This window comes from Chiloscyllium plagiosum, unplaced genomic scaffold (genome assembly GCF_037043375.1).
Source record: "Chiloscyllium plagiosum isolate Xiang-an unplaced genomic scaffold, Cpla_swu_hap1 HiC_scaffold_17, whole genome shotgun sequence".
Classification (NCBI taxonomy): Eukaryota; Metazoa; Chordata; class Chondrichthyes; order Orectolobiformes; family Hemiscylliidae; genus Chiloscyllium; species Chiloscyllium plagiosum.
The window spans coordinates 74,052,853-74,079,983 of NW_028270155.1; the positions used below are offsets into that span (position 1 = coordinate 74,052,853).

General features: G+C 44.2%; 1 protein-coding gene across 8 annotated transcripts in view; it reads left to right on the top strand.

Moving 5' to 3' along the window:
• st3gal2 (ST3 beta-galactoside alpha-2,3-sialyltransferase 2) overlaps nucleotides 1-27,131 on the top strand; it is a 340,428-nt gene that overhangs the window by 129,898 nt on the left and 183,399 nt on the right. For 5 of the 8 annotated variants that reach the window (XM_087996080.1, XM_087996078.1, XM_087996084.1 and 2 more), the window contains one exon: nucleotides 23,635-23,768. The exons of 2 other annotated variants lie outside the window; for them this stretch is intronic. The gene's annotated coding sequence lies outside the window, so the exon portion shown is untranslated. Of the gene's footprint in view, nucleotides 1-23,634; nucleotides 23,769-25,371; nucleotides 25,538-27,131 lie in introns of all 8 variants that reach the window. One more of the 8 variants, XM_087996082.1, reaches the window with a different exon arrangement.

Here is a 27,131-nt window from a genome sequence, read left to right on the forward strand (position 1 = left end):
CCACTCTGTCCAACCTCTCTTCATAACTGAAACTCTCCAGTCCAGACAACATGCTGGTAAATCTCCTCTGCACCCTCTCCAATTCTATCACGTCCCTCCTATAATGTGGATTCCAAAACTGCAAACAATACTCTTGCTGTGACTTACCTACGTTTTATACAGTTCCAGCATATTCTCTCTGCCCTTAAAATCTATGCCTCAGCTAACAAAAGGAAGTGAAGCAAACAACGACTTAACCATATTTGATCCCTTGCCCCCACTGTTTGGTTTAAAACCCTCTCTACCTCCCTAGTTATGCAGTTTGCACAACAATTTATGGGCGGCACAGTGGTTAGCACTACTGCCTCACAGCGCCAGAGACCCGGGTTCAATTCCCGCCTCAGGCGACTGACTGTGTGGAGTTTGCACGTTCTCCCCGTGTCTGCGTGGGTTTCCTCCGGGTGCTCCGGTTTCCTCCCACAGTCCAAAGATGTGCGGGTCAGATGAATTGGCCATGCTAAATTGCCCGTAGTGTGAGGTAAGGTGTAAATGTAGGGGTATGGGTGGGTTGCGCTTCGGCCGGGCGGTGTGGACTTGTTGGGCCGAAGGGCCTGTTTCCACACTGTAAGTAATCTAATCTAATCTAATCTAATCTAATGGTTCCAGCACAATTAAGCACAGACTATCTCAATGATAATAGCTCATTTTTTCCAGTACTAGTGCCAGTGGCCAACACTGATCTATTCATAAGAAAAGAGAGGATATTAGACATAGAAAATATGTGGAGGAGTAGGCCATTATGCCAAGGGGGAGAAAGTGAGGACTGCAGATGCTGGAGATCAGAGTCAAGAGTAGTGGTGCTGGAAAAGCACAGCCAGTCAGGCAGCATTCGAGGAGCAGGCAAATCGATGTTTTGAGCATAAGCTCTTCATCAGGAATGAGGCTTGTGGGCCGGGGTTCTGAGAGATAAATGGGAGGGGGATGGGGCTGGGGGAGAAGGTCGATGAAGGTGAGGGTGAAGGCGATAGGTCAGAGGGGAGGGTGGAACAGATAGGTGGGAAGGAAAATGGACAGATCAAGAGGGCGGTGCCAAGTTGGATCTGAGATAAGGTGGGGATTGGGGAAATGAGGAAACTGGTGAAATCCACATTGATCTCGTGTGGCTGGAGGGTCCCGAGGTGGAAGATGAGGCATTCTTCTTCCAGGCATTGGGCGGTAAGGGTTTGGCAATGGAGGCGGCGCAGGACCTGCATGTCCTTGGGCAATTGGGAGCCAGAGTTAAAGTGTTCAGTCACGAGGCAGTGGAGTTGTTTTGAGTGTGTCCCAGAGATATTCCCTGAAGCATTCCGCGAGTAGGCGTCCTCTCTCCCCAATGTAGAGGAGACCACATCAGGGGCAACGGATACAGTAAATGACATGTGTGGAAGTGCAGGTAAATCTGTCAAATGTGGAAGGCTCCTTTGGGGCCTTGGATGGAGGTAAGGGGGGGGAGGTGTGGGCACAGGTTATGCAGCTCTTGCGGTGGCAAGGGAAGCTACTGGGAGGGGAGGGTGGGTTGGTAGAGGAGTGCGTGAACCTGACGAGAGTAGCAGAGAGAATGTTTTTTATGGAATGCGGATAGGGGTGGAAAGGGAAATATATCTCTGGTGGTGGGATCCATTTGTAGGTGGCAGAAATAGCAGAGGATGATGCGATGTATACGGAAATTGGTAGGGTGGAAGGTGAGGACTTAGGGGGTTCTGTCCTTGTTGCAGGTAGACTGGTGGGGTTCGAGGGTGGAAGTGTGGAAAGTCAATGAGATGCTGTTAGTTTTTTTAATAAAGCCTAAGCATTTTATGGCAATAATGGGAGAGCAGCAATGAGACGTCCTGGATTATTTTTGATATGAATTGTAGAATTCCTACAGTGTAAAAACAGGCCATTTGTCCCAGCAAGTACACAACGACCTTCTAAAGAGTAACCTACCCAGACCCATTCCCCTACCCTATTACTCCACATTTATTCTTGACTAATGCACACATCCCTGAATACGATAGGCAGTTTAGCATTACCATTTCACCTGACCTGCACATCTTTGGATTGTGGGAGTAAACCAGAGCACTCAGAGGAAACCCACGCAGACACGGACAGAATGTGCAAACTCCACACAGTTGCCCGAGGCTGAAATCAAACCTGGGTACCTGGTGCTGTGAGGCAGCAGTGCTAACCACTGAGCCACCATGCTGCCCCATATGAGCCAACTCTGACCTCTCCAGCCATTTTGAGGTCTGTAAATTAATATCAAAGAAGAAAATTTGTTCCCAATACCTCAGTATCTTTGCCATAAAAATTGTTGTGCTTTAGACAGCACGTTGACTTCAAAAGGAAGTCTGGCCCAGCGCTCCAAGGACTACTACTGGGCATTAATTTTGTGTGCAGGATGGACAAAGTCTGACCCTTTCCTTTTCAGGGTAAACAAGATCAGAAGTACCTGCACAACTATGGTGCATAGACAATTGGGCATGTAATATAGAAGCATTAGACCCTTTTTGTCAGGCTTAGAACTCTTGGGTCTGTTGAGTGACAAACTAATTCTGGGTGCCATTCAATCCACTGGTTTGTCACTTGCTCAATACAATCTGTAGTATGCAAACCAGAGGAAGAGGGTTTAGTTTTTATGAGTTAGTTAATCTTAGACCAGCAGGTGAGTAAAACAAGTATTTTATATTCAGGATCCACATAGGATCTTTTTATATGAAATATTTTGTGATAGCATTTAGCAGAGCTGTAGCTCATTCTTTAAAAGCCAGGAGGGGAAAAAAAAACAGCACATATTTTAATCCGTACAGAAATTGACCAGCTGTACTCATGAGCATTTTTTTTCTGTGCTGTGATTTCCCAGCCAATGTCAGTTCACTCTTAGCATCAACCACCTGCAGTTTAATGGTCTCTGTAGAATGCAGAATTACAGCAGGGGTGAGACCCCTGAATAACACAGATGGTGATAAAGGCAGGTTTTCCAACTCAACTGACAAGATGTGGAATGTAAAAAGATTCACACTGAGCAGATGTGTTTGGGCTTGAGTGAAATTGACCCAAGTGAAGTGAGTGTGGAGGCAAAGACTTAATATGGAACATTTTTTAAAATCTCCACGTGCTGTACCTGGTTACAGTCTGTGTATTTTTATTCATGTTCATTTGTCATACTTGCATCTTTTTAATAGTGAAATCTGCAGCTATGCATATATTTATCACTTGTCGGCATTAGCATTGAAAGCTTAGGTGTATTTCTGACAATTTCATCACATCATTTGCTGCTTGAAACCAGCCAGACACAGTTTTCCAACTGCCAGCTGTAAAGGGAGTATAGTCTTTGTAACATGATGAATTCATTGTTGGTAAAAATGCCTTTTTTCCATTCCCAATTTTTTACATAGCTAAAAAATTAGTGTTCAGCATAAATGAAAATAAATACAATTTAAGTTATTGCTTGGTAGCACAGAATTTAATCATTGCTTTAAGGATTAAAGGAAGTCGAAGATTTTCATCTTGCCCTATGAATGCATTAATTTTTCTTTTCCTTTTAGCGATGTTTAAATGCAGTGTTATTTAATCCCTTCTGATTTTACTGCTTGTCACTTGTAGTGGCATTTTGAAGATTCCTCTTTAAGTCCACAAGAACATATGACATAGGAATAGAAGTAAGGCTATTCAGCCCATCGAGTCCACTCTGCCATTTAATCATGGCTGATGGGCATTTCAACTCGACTTACCTGAACTCTCGTCGTAGCCCTTAATTCCATGCGAGATCAAGAATTTATCAATCTCTGCCTTGAAGACATTTAACGTCCCATCTTCCACTGTGCTCTGTGGCAATGAATTCCACACGGCCACTACTCTGTGGCTGAAGAAATATCTCCTCATTTCCGTTCTAAATTGACCCCCTCTAATTCTAAGTTGAAACTTTATTGCTGGAACAGCACAGCAGGTCAGGCAGCATCCAGGGAACAGGAGATTCGACGTTTCGGGCACAGGCCCTTCTTCAGGAATCTGAAGAAGGGCCTGTGCCCGAAACGTCGAATCTCCTGTTCCCTGGATGCTGCCTGACCTGCTGTGCTGTTCCAGCAATAAAGTTTCAACTTTGATCTCCAGCATCTGCAGACCTCACTTTCTCCCCTCTAATTCTAAGCTGTGTCCATGGGTCCTAGTCTCCCCACCTCTTGGAAGCAACCTCCCAGCATCCACCCTTATTAAGCCATGCATTATCTTGTAAGTTTCTATTGGATCTCCCCTCAACCTTCTAAACTCTAATGAATACAATCCCAGGATTCATTGTATGTTAGGCCTACCATTCCAAGGATCATTTGTGTGAATCTCCGCTGGACATGCTCCAGTGCCAGTATGTCCTTCCTGAGGTGTGGGGCACAAAATTGGACACAGTATTCTAAATGGAGCCTAACTAGAGCTTTATAAAGTCTCAGAAACACATTGTTGCTTTTACATTCTAACCCTCACTATATTCGCTTTCTTATTCACAGACTCAACCTGCAAGTTAACCTTTAGAGAATCCTGGACAAGCACTCCCAGACCCCTTTGTACTTAGGCTTCATGAATTTTCCCACCGTTTAGAAAATAGTCCATGCCCTTATTCTTTTTTACAAAGTGCAAGACCTCGCATTTATCCACATTGAATTTCATCAGCCATTTCTTGGACCACTCCCCTAAACTGTCTCAATCTTTCTGCAGCCTCCCCACTTCCTCAGTACTGCCTGCCTGTCCACCTAACCTGTCCCCAATCCCTTCATCCACATCATTAATATATAAAGTGAACAGCTATTGTGGTTCTATTCGCCGAGCTGGGAATTTGTTTTGCAGACGTTTCGTCCCCTGTCTAGGTGACATCCTCAGTGCTTGGGAGCCTCCTGTGAAGCGCTTCTGTGATGTTTCCTCCGGCATTTGTAGTGGTTTGAATCTGCCGCTTCCGGTTGTCAGTTCCAGCTGTCCGCTGCAGTAGCCGGTAGATTGGGTCCAGGTCGATGTGCTTATTGATTGAATCTGTGGATGAGTGGCATGCCTCTAGGAATTCCCTGGCTGTTCTCTGTTTGGCTTGTCCTATAATAGTAGTTTTGTCCGAGTTGAACTCATGTTGCTTGTCATCTGAGTGTGTGGCTACTAAGGATAGCTGGTCATGTTGTTTCGTGGCTAGTTGGAGGGGATGTCTGAGGATGTCACCTAGACAGGGGACGAAACGTCTGCAACACAAATTCCCAGCACGGTGAACAGAACCACAACAACGAGCACCCGAGCTACAAATCTTCTCCCAAACCTTGAACAGCTATGGCCCCAACACTGAACCCTGCGGGATACCACTTGTCACCTGCTGCCATTCCGAAAGAGAACCTTTTAACCCAACTCTGTGCCTTCCGTCAGATAGTAGAAAGTGAGGTCTGCAGATGCTGGAGATCAGAGCTGAAAATCCGAAAGGAGTAGCCATGGGCACCCGCATGGGCCCCAGCTATGCCTGCCTCTTCGTAGGATATGTGGAACAGTCCATCTTCCGCAACTACACTGGCCCCGCCCCCCACCTTTTCCTCCGCTACATCGATGACTGTATCGGTGCCGCCTCGTGCTCCCACGAGGAGGTTGAACAGTTCATCCACTTCACCAACACCTTCCACCCCGACCTCAAATTCACCTGGACAGTCTCAGATTCCTCCCTCCCCTTCCTCGACCTTTCTATTTCTATCTCAGGTGACCGAATCAACACGGACATCTACTACAAACCGACCGACTCCCACAGCTACCTGGACTACACCTCCTCCCACCCTGCCCCCTGCAAAAATCGCCATCCCATTCTCCCAATTCCTTCGACTTCGCCGCATCTGCTCCCAGGAGGACCAGTTCCAAAAACGCACAACCCAGATGGCCTCCTTCTTCAAGGACCGCAATTTCACCCCCCGACGTGGTCGACGATGCCCTCCACCGCATCTCTTCCATTTCCCGCTCCTCCGCCCTTGAGCCCTGCTCCTCCAACCGCCACCAGGACAGAACCCTCAGGTCCTCACCTACCACCCCACCAATCTCCATGTACAGCGCATCATCCGCCGTCATTTCCGCCACCTCCAAACGGACCCCACCACCAAGGATATATTTCCCTCCCCTCCCCTATCAGCATTCCGTAAAGACCACTCCCTCCGTGACTCCCTCGTCAGATCCACACCCCCCACCAACCCAACCTCCACTCCCGGCACCTTCCCCTGCAACCGCAGGAGGTGCAAGACTTGCGCCCACACCTCCCCCTCACCTCCCTCCAAGGCCCCAAAGGAAACTTCCATATCCAACACAGATTCACCTGCACCTCCACACACATCATCTATTGCATCCTCTGCACCCGATGTGGCCTCCTCTATATTGGGGAGACAGGCCAGCTACTGCAGAGCGTTTCAGAGAACACCTCTGGGACACCCGGACCAACCAACCCAACCACCCTGTGGCTCAACATTTCAACTCCCCCTCCCACTCCACCAAGGATATGCAGGTCTTTGGACTCCTCCATCGCCAGACCACAACAAAACGACGGTTGGAAGAAGAGCGCCTCATCTTCCGCCTAGGAACCCTCCAACCACAAGGGATGAACTCGGATTTCACCAGTTTCCTCATTTCCCCTCCCCCCACCTTGTCTCAGTCAAATCCATCGAATTCAGCACCGCCTTTCTAACCTGCAATCTTCTTCCCGACCTCTCCGCCCCCACCCCAGTCTGACCTATCACCCTCACCTTGACCTCTTTCCACCTATCACATTTCCGACGCCCCTCCCCCAAGTCCCTCCTCCCTACCTTTTATCTTAGCATGCTGGACAAACTTTCCTCATTCCTGAAGAAGGGCTTATGCCCGAAACGTCGATTCTCCTGTTCCCTGGATGCTGCCTGACCTGCTGCGCTTTTCCAGCAACACATTTTCAGCTTCTGTCAGACAGCCAATCCTCAATCCATGCCAGTAGCTCACCTTGAACATCATGGGCCCTCACCTTACGCAGCAGCCTCCCATGAGGCCCTAAACTGGATTTCCCTGGTCTAACCTACTTGTTACCTCATCAAAGAATTCTAACAGGTCTGTCAGGCATAACCTCCCTTTAATAAATCCATGCTGACTTGTTCTGATCCGACCCTGCACTTGCAAGAATTTAGAAATCTCATTCTTAACGATGGATTCTAGAATTTTACCAATAACCGAGGTTAGGCTAATCGGCCTATAATTTTCCATCTTTTATCTTGATTCTTTCTTGAACAAGGGGGTTACAACAGCAATTTTCCAATCATCTGAAACTTTCCCTGACTTTTAAAAGATCACAACCAGCACCTCTGCTATTTCCTCAGCCACCTCCCTCAGAACTCTAAGATGTAGCCCATTGGGGCCAGGAGATTTATTAAATTATAGACCTTTTAAGCTTTTTTAGCACTTTCTCTTTTGTAATGGCTACCATACTCAACTCTGCCCCTTGACTCTCCGTAATTGTTGGGACATTGCATCAGTCTTCACAGTGGAAGACATAAGTAAAGTGCTTAAAGTTTGTCAGCTATTTCGTTATCTCCCATCACTAGCTTCCAGCATCAATTTGGAGCGGCCCAACGCCTACCTTCGCCTCTCGTTTCTTTCTTATGTATTGACAGAAACATTTTACTGTCATTTCTAATATTACTGGCTAGCCTATCTTCATATTTGATCCTCTTCTTCCATATTTCTCTCTTTATTATCCTCTGCTTGTTTTTGTATACTTCCGAATCTTCTCATTTAGTGCTCTTAGCCACTTTATAGGCTCTCAGTCTGTCTATGATACATTTCCTGACTGACTTTGTCAGCTATGGCTGTCTAATCACCCCCTGGATAATCTTTCTTTTCTTTGGGATGAACCTCCGTACTGTGTCCTCAATTACGTCCAGAAACTTCTGCCAGAAAGTCCTGGGGATTCCAAGAGCAGCCTACGGCGGGATCCACATTACAGCAGGGATGTGAAAGCACTGGAGAGGTTGGAGAAGAGATTTCCCGGGATGTTGCCTGGGCTGGTGATTTTCAGTTTGAAAAGTGATGGAGCAGACTGAGGATGTGTTCCTTAGAACAGAGGAGATTGAGGGGACATGATTGAGATGTATAAAAGTATGCAAGGCATAACAAGGTAAATAGAAGAAACTTTCCTGCTTAATGGAAGGATCGATGATTGGAGGCATAGATTTAAAGTGAGGAGCATAAAATTTAGAGGAAATGCAAGGAAAAACATTTCTACCCAGAGCGTGGTGGGAATCTGGAACTCACTGTCTGTAAGGGTGGGAGAGGCAGAAACGCTCATAATATTAAAGTATTTAGATGTGCACTTGTAACTCTATCGCATACAAGTGGTGGAAAATGGGATTAGAATAGTGAGGTGATTGTTTTTCACAGGTATGGACATGATGATCCATAAGGCCTCCTCCTGTGCTTGTAGATTCATAGGATTCAAACATGCAGTGTAGGAAAGACCCTTCGGCCCATCGAGCCTGAACTCTCAAAACTACCACTAAAAGCACACTTGTCCCATATCATTGACAGTTATGATATTTGAAGTCCTCATCTAAATATCTTCTAAAGATTGTAAGGTTTCCAGCCTCCACTACTTTCCCAGGCAGTATATTCCAGATTCCCACCAGCCGTTGAGTGAAAAGGTTTTAAGCCAAATCCGTTCTGAATCTCCTGCCCCTTAGCCTAAAGCTATGCCCCCTCATGATTGACCCCTCAACCAAGAGGAACAGCTGCTCTCTAGAATGGAATTTAGACTTCTGTGATCCTGACATGTCAATTTCTCCTTGCTGTCAAACTTCGCTCCTTTATAATTCCAACCTTTGTTAACCGATAGTTCTTTAGGAAATGAATTCTGGTACTTTGTGTGACTCTTGGTCACCTTTCAACCATAACGGGGATGATGGCTAAAGTGGAATCTGTCCTCCAAGTAAATTCATGCACATACATTGAAATGGTCAAAGGGAAAATTAGCATTGAGGCAAATTTTCACACTATAGCAGCCGTACTAAGGGAGACCAGCTAAACAGCATGACCTGCCAATTTTTCTTTGGACTGTTTGGCTGAATAAACTCTCAACAGGGAAGAACGCAATAGTATTTTAATCATCGCAGTTTTCAGGCATGGTCATGTAAAAGGGTGATATTCTTGTGGGAGAAAGTGAGGACTGCAGATGTTGGAGATCAGAGCTGAAAATGTGTTGCTGGAAAAGCGCAGCAGGTCAGGCAGCATCCAAGGAGCAGGAGAATCGACGTTTCTGGCATGAGCCCTTCAGGAATGAGGAAATTGTGCCAAGCAGGCTAAGATAAAAGGTAGGGAGGAGGGACTTGGGGGAGGGGCGTTGGAAATGCGATAGGTGGAAAGAGGTTAAGGTGAGGGTGATAAGGTGAGGATGATATGCCAGAGTGGGGGTGGGGGCGGAGAAGTCAGGAAGAAGATTGCAGGTTAGGAGGGTGGTGCTGAGTTCGAGGGTTGGGACTGAGACAAGGTGGGGGAAGGGGAAATGAGGAAACTGGAGAAGTCTGAGTTCATCCCTTGTGGTTGGAGGGTTTCTAGGCGGAAGATGAGGCGCTCTTCCTCCAGCCGTCATGTTACTACCCAGTTAATAGTTTCTGCTGGGCATTCATGAGTAGCTGCAGTAGTGTTAAACAAAATGCAGTCAAATGTATACAAATACAAGATATGTGACCGACACAGCAAATCAAGAGCCATTATCATGTGTTGGTAAATTAAAAATCACACAACGCCAGATTATAATCCAACAGATTTACTTGGAAGCACTAGCTTTCGCTGCGCTGCTCCTTCACCAGGTGGCTTCATCAACTACCTGACGAAGGAGCAGCGCTCCAAAAACTAGTGCTTCCAAATGAACCTGTGAATTATAATCTGGTGTTGTGTGATTTTTAACTTTGTATACCCCATTCGAATACCAGCACCTCCAAATGACGTGTTGATAATGTTTTGCATTGCCAAGAGCAATCCAGTCAGAGCAGCATTAGGGACTCGTTAGTTTTAAATGGTTTTCTGCATTTGCCGGTGGGAATGGTACTTCTGTGTCCCAGTGAGTTTGTTGCATCCCCCAGGATCAGTGTTATCCAATGTGTTTGTCACGAGACACGTTGAATTGAAAATTCAGATGTGGAAACTTCCAATTATTATTGCTCAGTAAAAATTAAGTAACCAGCATTGTTATTGAGTGTATTCATTCATGGTATGCGTGTGACCTTTAGCCTTTTTGTGCATTTATTGGCAGAATAGTAAGACACAACAAGTGGTGTGTTTTGATCATTGTGAGCATTACTTTATTGATTAATGAATGGCAGTATGTGTTTGTTCAATAAATAAACATGTAAATTGCATTTAATTGTATTGTGAGATTACATCATCTTTTTTCTATTCCGTGCCTTCCTTACCATCTTCCTTACCTGGCCTGCTACCTTCAGGGATCTGTGGATATGTTCACCAAGGTCCCTCAGATCTCCAGTACTTTCCAGAGTCCGACCATTTATAGTCATAGAGGTCTTCACAGAAAAAGGCCCTTCCGTCCACTGCATCCATGCCGTCAACAATACCCACCTAACTATTCTAATCCCTTTTCAAGCACTTGGCCCATTGCCTTGTATGCCTTGGCATTGCAAGTGCATATCTGAATATTTCATTGTATCAGAGAATCCCTACCATGTGGACGATGGCCATTCAGAGCTGAAAATGTGTTGCTCAAAAAGCGCAGCAGGTCAGGCAGCATCCAGGGAACAGGAGAATCGACGTTTCGGGCATAAGCCCTTTTTCGGGATGGGCCATTCAGCCCATCAGATTCAAACCAGCCCTCCAAAGAGAATCCCGTCCACGACCACTCCCCCTAACCTATCCCTGTAACCCTAGATTTCCCATGGCTAATCCATCTAGCCTGCACACCCCTGGACCCTATGGGAAATTTCACGTGGCCAGTCCACCTAACCGGAGGACTGCAGGAGGAAAGCCCTCAGAGTGAGAAAGGGACGATGTTCCACGCAAGTGCGAAGGGGTAGTGCATGAGCCTTAGTGGGAGGTGGGTGCAGCAGCAGAGAGAGAGAGTGGGTGTGAGGTAGCAGTGAGAACTTAGCCTGGCAGAACAGAGAAGGGCGCTGACCTTTTGATCTTTGCTATGGGCATTCCGCCAGATGGTTGACAGCATACTGACCCAGGTGATACTCTTGGACCAGGCTAACAGGGTCTGATGTCTCTAGTCTTGGGAGAAGAGTACAGCCCTCTCTGAACTAGCCCATCCAGCAGGACCTGGTGTCGCTGCCCATGAAGTGGGGAACTAATTTCCTTTTCTCTGCCGAGTCTGGGTCAAATGACATGCACGAACTGGGGTCATCTGACATGTCAGCAGTGGTGAGCATGCACAAAGGTCTTTTAGTGATTTCACCAGCGCCAGGCGTGACAGTCTATTTTGGAACATCTCTGCTGTGCTGGGTTTTTTTTTGGTTACGGCAAGTGGCAGAATCGAACTAGTGTGATATGCAAGAGGCACCACAGAAAAGAGTAGTTAGTAGTTAATGAAGTGAATGTCGTCTGGGATGATAACATGAGAAACTGATTTTACCTCATGGAGAGAAACAAGGCAAAAATGGCTCTCAGCCAAAATATCATGAGATTCAGTCCATATTGCCTATTCTGTTTTACAATGCTTTTTTATCTTGCAGCAGAACAACAATGTTTCTATTATGCCTCAGATAATAAAACATTCTGTTTTGACTCATGAGCTGGAATGTTTAGTTTAGGGCATGAGTTAGGCTCAACGGTAGATTTACATTTGAACAACTGATTTAGGGGCAACAGTAGGCTATTCAGATCCTTGACCCTTGCTCTGCTATTCAATAAGATAATGGCTGATCTGATTCCTCCACACTCCTCAACGCCATTTCACTCCTTGCCTTGAAAAACATTCAAGGACTCATTTCATTTGTCTTCCTAATAACTCGTACTTGCATACTAACTTCTTGTGATTCATATACCAGGACACCCAGCTTCCTCTGTCCTTCAGTTTTACAATCTCTCTATTTTTAAAAAAAATGTTTTTTTTATTCTTCCTGCCAAACTGAAGGGCGTGTTTCCATGCTGTATATCTCTAAGACTCAGTGACTCTATAAATGGACAAATTCACATTTTTCCACAGCTGCAAATTTTTGTCTACTCAATTAGAAAGTCTGCAAAGGGAAGTAAGTAGGTTATGTTCTCTACTTACATTATATTCTTTGCATTTGGTTCTTTAATGAAGTATTTAATATAAATTGTCAAGAGGTAGGGGCCCAGTATTGATTTCTGTGGCATTCTGTGGCATTCTACTTGTTGCATCTTGCCAACATTAACATGATCCATTTGTGTCTGCTTTTGTTTCACCTTAGCAAACTAATTTTATCTCTATGCTATTATGTTACACCCAATATTGTAAGCATATTTTGTTGGGTTAGCTCTGATGACACCTCGTCAAAGACGTTGTGATAACCTAATTTCAGATTTGCAGATTCCCCTCTATTCACTGTGCTACTTCCTCAAAGAGTCTCAATCAGTTCTTCAAACATGGGTTTCCCTTTTATACAATAATGTTTTGTGAAGCCTCAGTTTGAGTTGTGGATTTTAACAACACTGTTCTCTTCTAGGTTGATTACCTAGTTATTTCTGTATCTGATTACAGAAGAACAGATTGGGAAAGAAAATGTATCTTTTGTAATCTTAGATATAGAAATGTGATTGTAAAATTTCTCCATACAAAACGTACCTGAAAAAGACTTTAAACTGTTTGTTTACATTTTTACCACATAGAGTCATGGAATTATACAGTACAGAAACAGCTCTTCTGTCCAACCCGTCCATGCGACCACATATCGTAAATTAATCTAGTCCCAACATGCCAGCAGTTGGTCCATATCCCTCTAAACGCTTACATTTCATGTACCCATCCAGAAATGTTGTAATTGTAACGGCCTCCACCACCTCTTTTGGCAGCTCATTCCTTACAATTTAAGCAAAACTGTGTGTTTAACAGACTTCAATAGATTTAAACTTGTTGTTTTAAAGAAAGAACAGAGATAGATTTACTGTCTGCATTTTGTAGTGCATTCTTTCCCGATCTCCCATTCATTTATGAATAGAAGAAAAACTTGAATCTTCACAAAAGGTAAACCCATAACAAGGACACAAATCATGACATTGAATTGAGTCCCACATGGGAGATGAGTTTGTTCAGTTGACTGGATGGTTGGTTTGCGATGCAAACTGACATGGATTCAGTCCCCTTCTCAGCTGAAGTTACCATGAAGTCCCACCATCTTGACCTTGCCCCTAACCTCAAGTTAAACTCTGCCTTTCTTCGTGTGTGTGTGTGTGTGTGTGTGTGTGTGTGTGTGTGTGTGTGTGTGTGTGTGTGTGTGTGTGTGTGTGTGTGTGTGTGTGTCTCTCTCTCTCCTCCCTACCTTTTATCTTAGCCTGCTTGGCACACTTACCTCATTCCTGAAGAAGGGCTTATGCCCGAAACGTTGATTCTCCTGCTCCTTTGATGCTGCCTGACCTGCTGTGCTTTTCCAGCAACACATTTTCAGCTCTGATCTCCAGCATCTGCAGTCCTCACTTTCTCCTGGTGCAATCTTCTTCCCAGAGGTGTTCTCTGAAACGTTCCATAAATAGGCAGCCTGTCTCCCCAATGTATAGGAGGCCACATCGGCTGCAGCAGATGCAGTAAATGATGTGTGTGGAGGTGCAGGTGAATTTGTGACGGATATAGAAGGATCCCTTGGGGCCTTGGAGGGAAGTGAGGGGGGAGGTGTGGGCACAAGTTTTGCATTTCTTGCGGTTGCGGGGGAAGGTGCCGGGAGTGGAGGTTGAGTTGGTGGGGGGGGTGTGGACCTAACGAGGGAGTCGCGGAGGGCGTGGTCTTTCCGGAACGCTGATAGGGGAGGGGAGGGAAATATATCCTTGGTGGTGGGGTCTGTTTGGAGGTGGCGGAAATGACGGAGGATGATACAATGTATCTGGAGATTGGTGGGGTGGTAGGTGAGGACCAGTGGGGTTCTGTCCTGGTGGCGATTGGAGGGGCAGGGTTCAAGGACAGAGGAGCGGGAAGTGGAGGAGATGAGGTGGATAGCATCGTCAATCACGTCTGAGGGGAAATTGCGGTCTTTGAAGAAGGAGGCCATCTGGGTTGTTCAGTTTTGGAATTGGTCCACCTGGGAGCAGATGCGGCGGAGGCGAAGGAATTGGGAATATGGGATGGTGTTTTTACAGGGGACAGGGTGGGAGGAGGTGTAATCTAGGTAGCTGTGGGAGTCAGTCGGTTTATAGTAAACGTCCGTGTTGATTCGGTCGTCCAAGATAGAAATGGAGAGGTCTAGGAAGGGGAGGGAGGAGTCGGAGATGGTCCAGGTAAATTTGAGGTTGGGGTGGAAGGTGTTAGTAAAGTGGATGAACTGTTCAACCTTCTTGTGGGGAGCATGAGGTAGCGCCGATACAGTCATCGATGTAGCGGAGGAAAAGGTGGGGGGTGGTGCCAGTGTAGCTGCGGAAGATGGACTGTTCCACATACCCGACAAAGAGGCAGGCCTCCTATACACTGGGGAGACAGGCTGCCTACTTGCGGAACGTTTCAGAGAACACCTCTGGGACACCCGCACAAACCAACCCAACCGCCCCGTGGCTGAACACTTTAACTCCCCCTTCCACTACGCCAAGGACATGCAGGTCCTTGGCCTCCTCCATCGCCAGACCATGGCAACACAACGCCTGGAGGAAGAGCACCTCATCTTCCACCTAGGAACCCTCCAACCACAGGGATGAATGCAGATTTCTCCAGCTTTCTCAGTTCCCCTCCCCCCACCTTATCTCAGTCCCAACCCTCGGACTCAGCACCGCCTTCTTGACCTGCAATCTTCTTCCTGACCCCTCCGCCCCACCCCCTCTCTGGCCTATCACCCTCACCTTAACCTCCTTCCACCTATCACATTCCCAACGCCCCTCCCCCAAGTCCCTCCTCCCTGCCTTTTATCTTAGCCTGCTTGGCACACCCTCCTCATTCCTGAAGAAGGGCTTATGCCCGAAACGTCGATTCTCCTGCTCCTTTGATGCTGCCTGACCAGTGTGGAAGCAGGCCATATGGCCCATCGAGACCACACCAATCCTGCGAAGAGCATCCCACCCCATCCCTGTAACCCTGTATTTCTCGTAGATAATCCATCTAGCCTATGGGTTTCGGTTAGGGTTAGGGCAATATAGCCTGGCCCGTCTGCCTGGCCAATCTATCTAACCTGCACGTCTTTGGACTGGGAGGAAACCAGACTACCTCCACACAGACACTGGGAGAATTTGCAAATTTGCAGACAGTCGCCTGAGGGTGGAATTGAACCCAGATCCCTAATGCTGTGAGGCAGCAGTGCTAACCACTGAGCCACCCTGCGCTGCCCATATTGTGATGCAAATTTGGGTCTCTGTTCTACAGAACTGCTCAGGGCCATTGATATATGTGTCTTGTGCTTGGTTGTTTTACCAAAACACAATACCTTGCATTTATCCAAATTTAACTCCATTTGCCACTCCTCAACCCATTGACCCAATTAATCAAGACATTTTATAATTTTAGGTCACCACCTTCACTGTCCACTATACTACCAATTTTGGTGTCATCTGCAAAGTTACTAACCATACCTCCTCTATTCTTATCCAAATAGTTTAATATGAATGATAAACAAAAGTGGACCCAGTATCGATCCCTATGGAACACCCCTAGTTATAAGTCTACAGTCGGAAAACAACCCTCCTCCACCGTTCTCTGTCTCCTAACATCAAGCCAACTTTCTTTTTATCCAATTGGCAAGCTCACCATTTATTCCATGTAACCCAACCTTACAAATTAGTCTACCATGTGGAAACTTATCAAAGGCTTTACTAAAGTCCAAGTAAACAACACCTACCACTCTATTCTCAGCAATGTTTTGGTTACATCCTCAAAAATCTCAATCAAATTTGAGATGTGATTTCCTTCGCACAAAACCGTGCTGACTATCCCTAATCATTTCTCGCCTCTCCAAATGCGTGTAAATCCTATCTTTCAGAATCACCTCCAACAACTTACCCACCACCGATATCAGACTCACAGATCTACAGTGTCAGCCCGCAGCTCCAACAGTTTACTCCTACCACTTTTGTGGTGACTGTTGAGTTTTTTGATTTCCTCTCTTCTCTTCGTTACCCATTTTTAAAATTGCTTACAAGATGTTGCTTATATCCTCTATGGTGATGACTGATGCAAAATATCTTTCAATTAATCTTCTATTCCCTTATTTTGCAGTCTTCATTCTCCAGTCTCATTTTCTACAGGACAAACACTTAATTCACACTTTTGTTTTTCCAAAGATTAGTAGAAACACTTTATCATTAACCCTATCTATTCCCCTCATGATTTTATAAACTTCTATATGCTACTCAGGATACTTTTTGGTAGGGATTTCCAGGATTTTACAACAGTTCCATGTCAGGATGGTTTTTTTAGATTACTTATAGTGTGGCAACAGGCCCTTCGGCCCAACAAGTCCACACCTGCACCGTCGAAGCGCAACCCACCCACACCCCTACATTTACCCCTTACCTAACACTACGGGCAATTTAGCATGGCCAATTCACCTGACCTGCACATCTTTGGACTGTGGGAGGAAACCGGAGCACCCGGAGGAAACACGGGGAGACACGGGCAGACACGGGGAGAATGTGCAAACTCCACACAGTCAGTCGCCTGAGGCGGGAATTGAACCCGGGGCTCTGGTGCTGTGAGGCAGCAGTGCTAACCACTGTGCCACCATGCCGCCCATGGTCTTGTGTTGACGGGCCTTTCGAGCTGGTGGTGTTCCCATGTGTCTGCTGCCCTTGTCCTTCGAGATTGTACAGTTTGTAGATTTGCAAAGTGCATAAAGAGGTTGCCGTGGTGCAACTTGCACATGATAAGCACTGCTCCCACTGTGCACGGCGGTGAAGGGGGTAATGTGATGAGATATGCCTTTTAAGAAGGATTTGTTCTGCCTGGTTTCTCTTCAAAGCAGGTGTTGTAAACCTGGTGCTGAGGTGTCTACTCCATACCCTGCAGTGTAGCTAGCTTTGTTTTGTAAAAAAAAGGTAAAAGAAGCATGAGTGGGTGGAGTCAAGCTCGCACAAACCTAGGGTTTTTCAGGTTTTGCTTTCAGTTGGTGAAGTTAGGATTTTGGAAGAAGTTACAGCTCTCCCTCTGCAAAAGCTTATTGCTCGGTTTGAGTTTTTGAGATTTTCTTTCTATTTGCCTCTGCCACAGGTGTTTATGGTACGCTGCTATATTGGAACAACTTTTAAGCATTTTGATAGTTACAGAGATAAGCCAGTTCTTTTCATTTTGTCTGTATTTTAACTGTAACATAAGAATGAAGCGTGTTTTGCCTAAAGCCTCATACTTGGACCAATTGAATCGCATCTGGAACAGCTTGCCTTAGGGTCGAGGCTATCTTCTTGACATATTTTGAGGGGGTTTGGTCGAGTCTGTCTCAGTAAATTCTGTTTTTATGGACAACGGTAGTACAAAAGTATTGTATTATTTCTTCATTAAGAAACACTTGGCAATTCCTCAGGAAAGCTTTGAACTTGTTTCCTTCAAGTTTTTTGTGCTCTGTTGAATCGTGAATAATTTGAAGTGTAATGTTGCAATTCAGGTGAAAAGAAAGGAGTAGGCTTGCAATTACATCATAGGTTGCACATTCTTGCTGCTGACCCTTTTATTTTGTAAACAGACGTGACAGAAATTTGGACATTTAAAGGCTCTACAATGGTGAATGACAGAGAATGAGTTTATAATCTCTTTAGTTTTGATTGAATGTGTGTGTTGCTTAGGACATAAAGTGATCTCCCCATCACTCAGGTTCTTCCAGTCAAGATGGCAGCAGTGAAAGCAGTGGGGCTTGTCTGCTCATCTGCTCTTCCTATTTTTTTTGTCTTTTACCTTTTTCTACTTCTTGCGGATGGCATTGAAGAGATGTTCAGCACATTGGAGGCAAGTTTGTTTTCCTGGCAGCAGTGGCAGAGGGAGGTGAGTTGGGGCCTAGTGCCCGGTGAGAGATCTGGCAGCATCGCTGTGGCTGCTTCAGTGTGGTGGGCCTAGTTCAGGACCTGGCAGTTTCTGCTTGCATGGATCCATAGCGATGATACTGGTGGAGGCAAGATGCCGCCGAAGAATGGCGAAACAGTTCCAATGGCAGTGGCGCAGCAAAGGGACCCTAGGCTGGCTGACCACTTCATGCTGATATTGGACTCCACATCAGGCCTGGGTGCAGGCCCTTGGCTAAGGCACTTAATAAGAAAAGGACTGTAATATTGAACTTCTAACTTTATTTCTTATTTTTTAAACCTTTATATTCGATGTATTGGTTTATTTTCTGTGTTTTAAGATGACGGCGGATAGTGACGATATTACACAATACTTTTCACTGTATTTGTAACAAGTACACATGACAATAAATAAATAAATAAATAAACCCGTGTCCTGTATTGATGAGTGATTTATTTTCCATACACTTTTAGGGACAGCTCATTTTAACACTCCAATACACACTCTCAATGCGTGCAGGAACATAATAATTATGTTTGTGGATGAGTATCTAGAGTAACAAACTTGAATTTCATTACAGAAGCTGAAGAACTTAAATTCAGTAAATGAAATAATGTTAGAATAAGATGCTAATATAGGTCAGCATGGTAACTATCTGTCTCAGGAGATGGATAACGTCTCTGCTGATTGTCATTTCTCGGATGAACATCTGTGTTGGAGCTGAATCGTGAGTCGCAGTCTTTCTGCAACCCACAGGAATGAGTTGTGTTGGCTCTGAGTCAATCAACTTTTTGTTTTCTTCTGGCAGTTTTTCTTTTCTGACATCTGGTCATTTCTTTCGTCCTCTGCTTTATCCACACCCTTCCTGATACTCGTCTCTACAGAACTATCACTTTGCATCAAAGCACATATAATTCATGAATGTCTCTGGGGTTGGAAATCTGCTGACCTTTTCCAAACTTTTCAGCAATGTTGTTGATACTTAGCCACCCTCCCTGAACTGGCCCAGCAAGCCTTTTAGTTGCATCAAACCACAACATTGAAAGAGACAGCTCACCAACCAACCCCTTCTCAATGACAGTTTGGGATGGGCAATAAATGCTAGTCTGTCCTGCACCCCATTAGCAATTGTAAAAGCTACACTTAACTAAGGTAAAAATACACATTTGAGCATCTAGTGAGGTGAGAATAGGTACAATTCAGTGATAGGAGTGCTAACCTGGTTCTTTCATGTGAAATTTATTTGGTTGATGAATAGATGAAAGCTTCCTGCATTCCCTGTTTATGGAGCTGTCACGTAAATCAGGGAATGTAGCAGGCCACTCTCCTGCTCTGCTCTGATCTGCTTCAATCTTCTCTTTAAATGTCGTGAGCCAATTTGCATCATCTTATGTCCTGCCGTTATAGTCCTTGTCCTTCACAGAATCGTGTCTTTAAAAAGTCTTTGTTGTGCCCTGGAGCCTTTCAAGTGAAGTTTCACTGTCTAGAGATACCATATGTGAGAGATTCTCCACAGATACTCGAGTTATTATCATACAAACTTTGATCTGACATTAAAAGCAGTGGTGTTGAGTTTCAGGGTAGCAATACTCTACTTTCGAGAATGATAGTGTGTGGATTCGTACTTGTGACTCTCATCAATATCGTTTTGAGAACTTGCCAACAATAACAGGCCCAATTTTGTGTCTCCTAGCAATAGCAAGATGCAGTGATTGGTAGAGCAGGCCATGGGTTACCTATATAGAAAGGGGCTTAGGAAAAGAACAATGGCTGACTGAAACTAAAATTGAGATCAGGCTAATCCCGGGCTCTATTCTCTGTCAGTGCTCCGATGATGTAAGGATAGTGCTAAAGGCTGTGCAGCAGTCCTCAGCAATCTGGAACAAGGCCAGGAGCAATCCTTGGCATTGATCATTGACTTGTGTAGGTATGTGTACAAGTGCCAGTGTCAGTGTTCCTCGCAATTGGGTCTCAATGCCTGGGTCCACAGCTGGAATGATTTGAACATTTTACCATAGGTGACAGGAGTCTGTAGAACTTTACCGCATCATGATGGTACAATAGGGTCAGAAAGTTATAGAGATGTACAGCATGGAAACAGACCATTTGGTCGAACTTGTCCATACTGACCAGATATCCGACATAAAGCTAGTCATATTTGCCAGCATTGGCAAAAGACATAAGATGAAGGTTGGAATCTAAGAGAAAACCACAGACACCGTTGTGAAAAATGGCAGAAAACTACGGTAAAGCTCAGTTTCTCAACCATCCAACCAGAGAAAGGATGAAATGGACATGTGGAGAACATTATGTCACTACGAAATAGGAAACCAGGTATGACCTTGGCATTACTGCTCCTCAGCAGAAATAAATCATTTTTTGGATAGTGATGAAGATTTGGACCGTCTTTAGAATTCTTAGATGAAATTTACAAGAAAGTTGTTAATTGTAAAGCAATTGTAAGGTGTAGTGATACACGTATTGGCTCTCCCAGAAATTAGAGGATTTTTAAAAGATTTATTCTTTTCTTGGAACATAGGGAGATATTGATCGATTTTGGAAACAAGATAGCTGTTTCATGGAGGAACATATCATGGACTTTGACAAAATTTCACTTGGGAGACCTCTGGATAAACATCATCAATTAAATGACTGAATTATGCTAAGGTGTCACATGGACAGATATATGTTCCTAACATATGTTCAGTTCTTGGAACGGGAGAACTCATTGAATCAGAAAAATATTCTTTGAAAAATATTCCTGGGAAACAAATCCTTCAGCGTTTGTGAAAGAAATGGGACACAAAAATAGGAGTTAGTAATTGCTAACTTTTGATGTGGCCTGGATAATGGATGCTGATATCAATACATTGGAAGAATTTAAGATGAACAGAATGGGGATGAATACGGATTTAACAGATTTAGCTATTTTAACAGAAGATGGAACTGGTTTAAAAAAAAACAGAAATCTCTGCATTATTATGATGCAGAAGGAGGGCATTCAGCCATTGTATCTGCATTAGTTCAGTCGGCTAATGCCATACCCTGCTCTTCCCCCACATTCTTGCATATTATTACTATTGAAATTACCTTCCAATGCTCCCCTCTTGAAGCTGCCTCCACCACATTTCCAGACAGTGCATTCCTTGCCCTCATTACTCATTGTGTGAAAGGTCTTTTTGTTTTAAATCAGCCTTCTTCATTTGCAGATCACATCGAAATCTATGAAAGATTTTCATCCTACATTTTGTAGATTTAACATTTCTGCCCACGTTAGAAGTGCAAAAGTGTTATCACAGGTGATAATATGAAGAAATGATTAAGAGTAAAGATTCTTTCTCATAATAGAAAGGTTTGGCAATGGTGAATTTAGTGATTTGTGCGAAAACCTTACCATAGAGTCTTGGAGATGTACGCCATGGAAACAGACCCTTCAGACCAACCCGTCCATGCTGACCAGATATCCCAACCCAATCTAGTCCCACCTGCCAGCACCCGGCCCATATCCCTCCAAACCCTTCCTATTCATATATCCATCCAAATGTTGCAATTGTACCAGCCTCCACCACATCCTCTGGCAGCTCATTCTATACACGTACCACCCTCTGCATGAAAAGTTGCCCCTTAGGTCTCTTTTATATCTTTCCCCTCTTACCCTAAACCTATGCCCTCTAGTTCTGGACTCCCCGACCCCAGGGAAAAGACTTTGTCTATTTATTCTATCCATGTCCCTCATAATTTTGTAAACCTCTATAAGGTCACCCCTCAGCCTCCGACGCTCCAGGGAAAACAGCCCCAGCCTATTCAGCCTCTCCGTATAGCTCAAATCCTCCAACCCTGGCAACATCCTTGTAAATCTTTTCTGAACCCTTTCAAATTTCACATCTTTCTGATAGGAAGAAGACCAGAATTGCATGCAATATTTCAAAAGTGGCCTAACCAATGTTCTGTACAGCCGCAACATGACCTCCCAACTCCTGTACTCAATACTCTGACCAATAAAGGAAAGCATACCAAATGCCTTCTTCACTATCCTATCTACCTGCGACTCCACTTTCAAGGAGCTATGAACCTGCACTCCTAGATCTCTTTTTGTTCAGCAACACTCCCTAGGACCTTACCATTAAGTGGATATGTCCTGCTAAGATTTGCTTTCCCAAAATGCAACACCTCGCATTTATCTAAATTAAACTCCATCTGCCACTTCTCAGCCCGTTGGCCCATCTGGTCCAGATTCTGTTGTAATCTGAGGTAACCCTCTTCGCTGTCCACTACACCTCCAATTTTGGTGTCATCTGCAAACTTACTAACTGTACCTCTTATGCTTGTATCCAAATCATTTATGTAAATGACAAAATGTAGAGGACCCAGCAGCGATCCTTGTGGCACTCCACTGGTCACAGGCCTCTAGTCTGAAAAACAACCCTCCACCACCACCCTCTGTCTTCTTCCTTTTGAGCCAGTTCTGTATCCAAATGGCTAGTTCTCCCTGTATTCCATGAGATCTAACCTTGCTAATCAGTCTCCCATGGGGAACCTTGTCAAACGCCTTACTGAAGTCCATATAAATCACATCTACTGCTCTGCCCTCATCAATCTTCTTTGTTACTTTAAAAAACTCAATCAAGTTTGTGAGACATGATTTCCCACGATAATCTGGTCTGAAAGTCCTTTCAGCAACCAACTCTGTGAAGACAGTCCTGCAGTGATTGATGAAAAGCTGCAACAAATTTTAGTTGTGCAACCAGATTGCAAGGTGAAAACATCCCTGCATGCAAAGACTTCACTCCAGATAATTGTAAAGTGTTATATCCATCAAGCAGTCTGTGAAGTAAATCCCTTCGCTTCTGTCTGATAGTCCTCCTGCTCCAATACAAACAATTTGTTCCAATTCCTTGAATGCAGGACAGTAAGTTTTTGTCAAGACTAAAATCTCAGTGGAAAAAAAAGAGAGCTTTGAGATACATAATGCCATCTGAGACAGAATTTAATGCAGGAGATAAAGTGTGTTATAAAAGAGAGGATAAAGGGGAGTGGAAAGGTTTGAGTAAGGTGTTGATGAGACTGGACCTCATAATTGTGGCACTCAAACTGTTGAAGTTAATTCCTCATGATTAGAAAATATCTATTAATTCTGTTTAATCAGCCTGTTCAGGATGTTAGAACACACCTCCAGATCAGGTGGGACTTGAACCAAGGGCCTCTTGGCTCAGAGGTAGGACGCTACCCCTACACCACAAGAATCCTTTAAAGCAACGTCAATCCAATCTCTCTAATTCTGAACAGGTGAGGGAATTAGATCAGGCAGCTTCTATCTCAAACGCTCATGTGATTTTGCTTTGAACTGCATCCTCACTCCAAATTGAGTTTTTCATCTAATTTAATCTTGCTTCAGCAAGCATCAAGGTGTGTTGTGAATTACACTCGAAGGTTGTAAAGAGAAATTGAGTTAGATCAGGAAGGTATGTAAAAGATTGTTTCAACGTAGAGAAATGACATTTTCCCCCCCCTCTCTCTCTCTCTCTCTATAGGGCCATGCAGATGGCTAGTCCCAGATGAATCTAACCACAGGTTCTGAGCCGCCCATCCAGCAGTGCGACTGTGACAAAACATGGAGGAGCACAGAACAGTTTGCTGCCCCCTGTAAAATGAGAGATTCTGCAAGGTAAAACTGCAAATGTTTGATGCACGTACAAAACAAACCCTCAAATTGAAATGAGGAACATGAAACTGAGCAAGATATTAAAGTCTGTCATTTAGCTAGGTAGATGGACATGACGGTAGTCTGAGGGGCTGTGCTCACAGCAGTCCAATATCAGACGTAGTTGTTCACTGTTCTTTGTAATGAATTTCTGTCAGTCATTCTGCAATGGTCCTGACATGTTCCAGATTACTGTTCCTCTTGTCACCGCAAATTGTTACCAGTGCCACTTCCTGCGACTGACAGATTTCATTCACCATTCCATATAGTTTTTGTACGCTTTCAGTGATGCAAGTTCAAAGTCTGGAACCTAAAGTGCCTGTAAGATTATTATATCATGGAATTACATCCTACCACCTTTCAATCTGCTACTTCAAGGGACACTGAGACTGTGGGATTATACCACTTCACCAGACCCATTTGTCTCGATCTTCCCTGTGCTATTTCATCAGAGATATGATTTATTTGCTTCCCTTGAAATAGTGGAGAAAGGGGTTTGAGATTCATTCCTGAAATGGACAAGCCATAAAGTAATGATACCTAATATGTCCACAATCCTCAAATAATTTTCTGTTTTTAAGTTATAGGCTTGAAAATCGGGGCCTTTTTGCATCTGTATGCAAATACCAGATACAAGAATCAGTATCTCAGGCCTGAAACTTCTTGTGCTGAAGGCAGAGCAATTCACTTTTACCCAAAGGAGGTGGCTGCCATATGTATGAGTCAGATCTCCTTTCCTTTAGGACTCTGTCCTGTTTCCTCGACAAACTTCCAAATGTCAATCAGCCAGCTCCGTATTCTGCCACCACCCCATCAACAGAGGATAACGTCAGGAATCCTATCCTTTTGAAGTGTTTCTGCTGGACACAAGTCATCCTTTGAGGCCTCCTGAAGGCCCAAAAGCTTTACTATATGAAGGCCATCAATTCAATTTCATCGATCAGAAATTGAATTGCTGTTATTCAACCAGAGGGTAAAAAAATTCTCTTCTTAGTTTTGTTAATGTCAGGAAACAATTGTGGACTGGAGGGTTTTGTTTCTGACTTTTGGATTTTTTTTTGAAAATGTAACCAGTGGAATAGTTGAGGGGAAGCTGGTGGATGTGGTATATTTGTTTTTTTTTTGGAAGGCTTTGGATAAGGTGAGACACAAAAGGTTAGTAACCAAAATTACTGCATATGCAGTTGGGCGGAGTGTGCTGGCATGGATTGTGAACTGGTTAATAGGTTAAAAAAAACAGTAGAAATAAATGGGTCATTTTCAGTTTAGCAGGCTTTGACTGGGCACAAGCTAATCGCAATTTATCACTGATTTGGATGTGGTGATTAGCCTTTCTCTGCAGCATTTGTTTCAAACTAGCAAAGACAATCTGTAACTTAATGCTTCTCTATTGTAAAGTACACCTTGGCTGTCTACATAATACTCAATACTATATTATCTGCAGTACACGCGTTATACAGAATCCCACTAAAGATATATGCTATATAGAATCCCATATCCACTTTATGTACAGGAACCAGTGTTTCAGCTACAAAACACTTTTCAAAAACCTTTTTATTTTCTCAAGTTCCCAAGCTAAAGAATGGCCTTTTAAACCGTGATTTGGAGGTACCAGTGTTGGACTGGGATCATTTTGAAGCCAGCTGCATTAGAATACCCATCAAATATCAGCATTGCTAAAAGTGACTAGTCACATGTCCTCCTCACGTTCGTGGTCTCCTAAATTTGAAAGCGTAAGTATGCATTTCTCCACTCTTAAGCTTTTAGTGCTTCTTTGTCATTGAAGCATTCACTATTTCAGCGTATTATCACTACACTTAATCTAGAGACCCAGGTAATGTTATGGAGACCCATGTTCAAATCCCACCATGACAGGTAAATGAAAAACGTCTGGAATTAAGGACAAAAGGATAACTAGGGAGAGAATAGTGCCCCTCAAAGATCAGCAAGGCAGCCTATGTGTGGAGCTGCAGGAGATGGAGTAGATACTAAATGAATATTTTGCATCAGTGTTTACTGTGGAGAAGAATATGGAAGATATAGAATGTGGGAAAATAGATTGGTGACATCTTGAAAAAATATTATAGAAGAAAAGGTTTTGGATGTCTTGATACACATAAAAGTGGATAAATCCCCAGGACCTGATCAAGTGTACCCTTGAACTCTGTGGGAAGCTGAAAAGTGATTACTGGGCCACTTGCTGAGATATTTGTATCATTGATAGTCACAGGTGAGGTGCCGGAAGACTGGAGGTTTGTTACCATGGTGCCACTATTTAAGGAAGGTGATAAGGAAAAGTCAGGGAACTATAGACTGGAGAGCCTGACATGGATGGTGGACAGGAGAATGGATCTTTCGGGCATAAGCCTGATGAAATGTCAATTTTTCTGCTTCTCAGATGCTGCCTGACCTGTTGTGTTTTTCCAGCACCACACTCTTGACTCTGATCTTTAGCAACTGCAGTTCTCACTTTCTCCCATCGATAGTGGATACGTTGTTGGAGGTAATCCTGAGAGTACTTACATACATTTGGAAAGGCAAGGACTGATTAGGGATAGTCGACATGGCTTTGTGTGTGGGAAATCATGTCTCACCAACTTGATTGAGTTTTTTTTTTAAGAAGTAACAAAGAGGGTTGATGCAGGCAGAGCAGTGGACGTGATCTATGTGGACTTTGGTAAGGCGTTGACAAGGTTCCTCGCTGGAGACTGGTTAGCAAGGTTAGATCTCATGGAATACAGGGAGAACTAGCCATAACTGTAGATGACACCAAAATTGGAGGTGTAGTGGACAGCAAAGAGTATAACAGAATCTTGATCAGATGGGCCAATGGGCCGAGAAGTAGCAGGTGGTGTTTAATTTAGATAAATGCAAGGTGCTGCTTTTTGGAAAAGCAAATCAGAGCCGGATTTATTTACTTAATGGCAAGGTCCTGGGGAATGTTGCTGAACAAAGAGACCTTAGAGCACACGTTCGAGGTTCCTTGAAAGTATAGTTGCAGGTAGATAGCATAGAGAACAAGGCATTTGGTATGCTTTCCTTTATTGGTCAGAGTATTGAGTATAGGAGTTGGGAGGTCATGTTATGGCTGTACAGGACAAAAGTGGTTAAGCCACTTTTGGAACATTATGTGCAGTTCTGGTCTCCTTCCTATCGGAAGGATGTTTTGAAACTTGAAAGTGTTCAGAAAGATGTCATTGGATATTGCCAGGGTTGGATGTTTGTGCTAGAAGGAGAGGCTGAATAGGTTGGGGCTGTTTTCCCTGGAGTGTCAGAGGCTAAAGGATGACCTTTGTAGAGGTTTATAAAATCATGAGGGGCATGGAT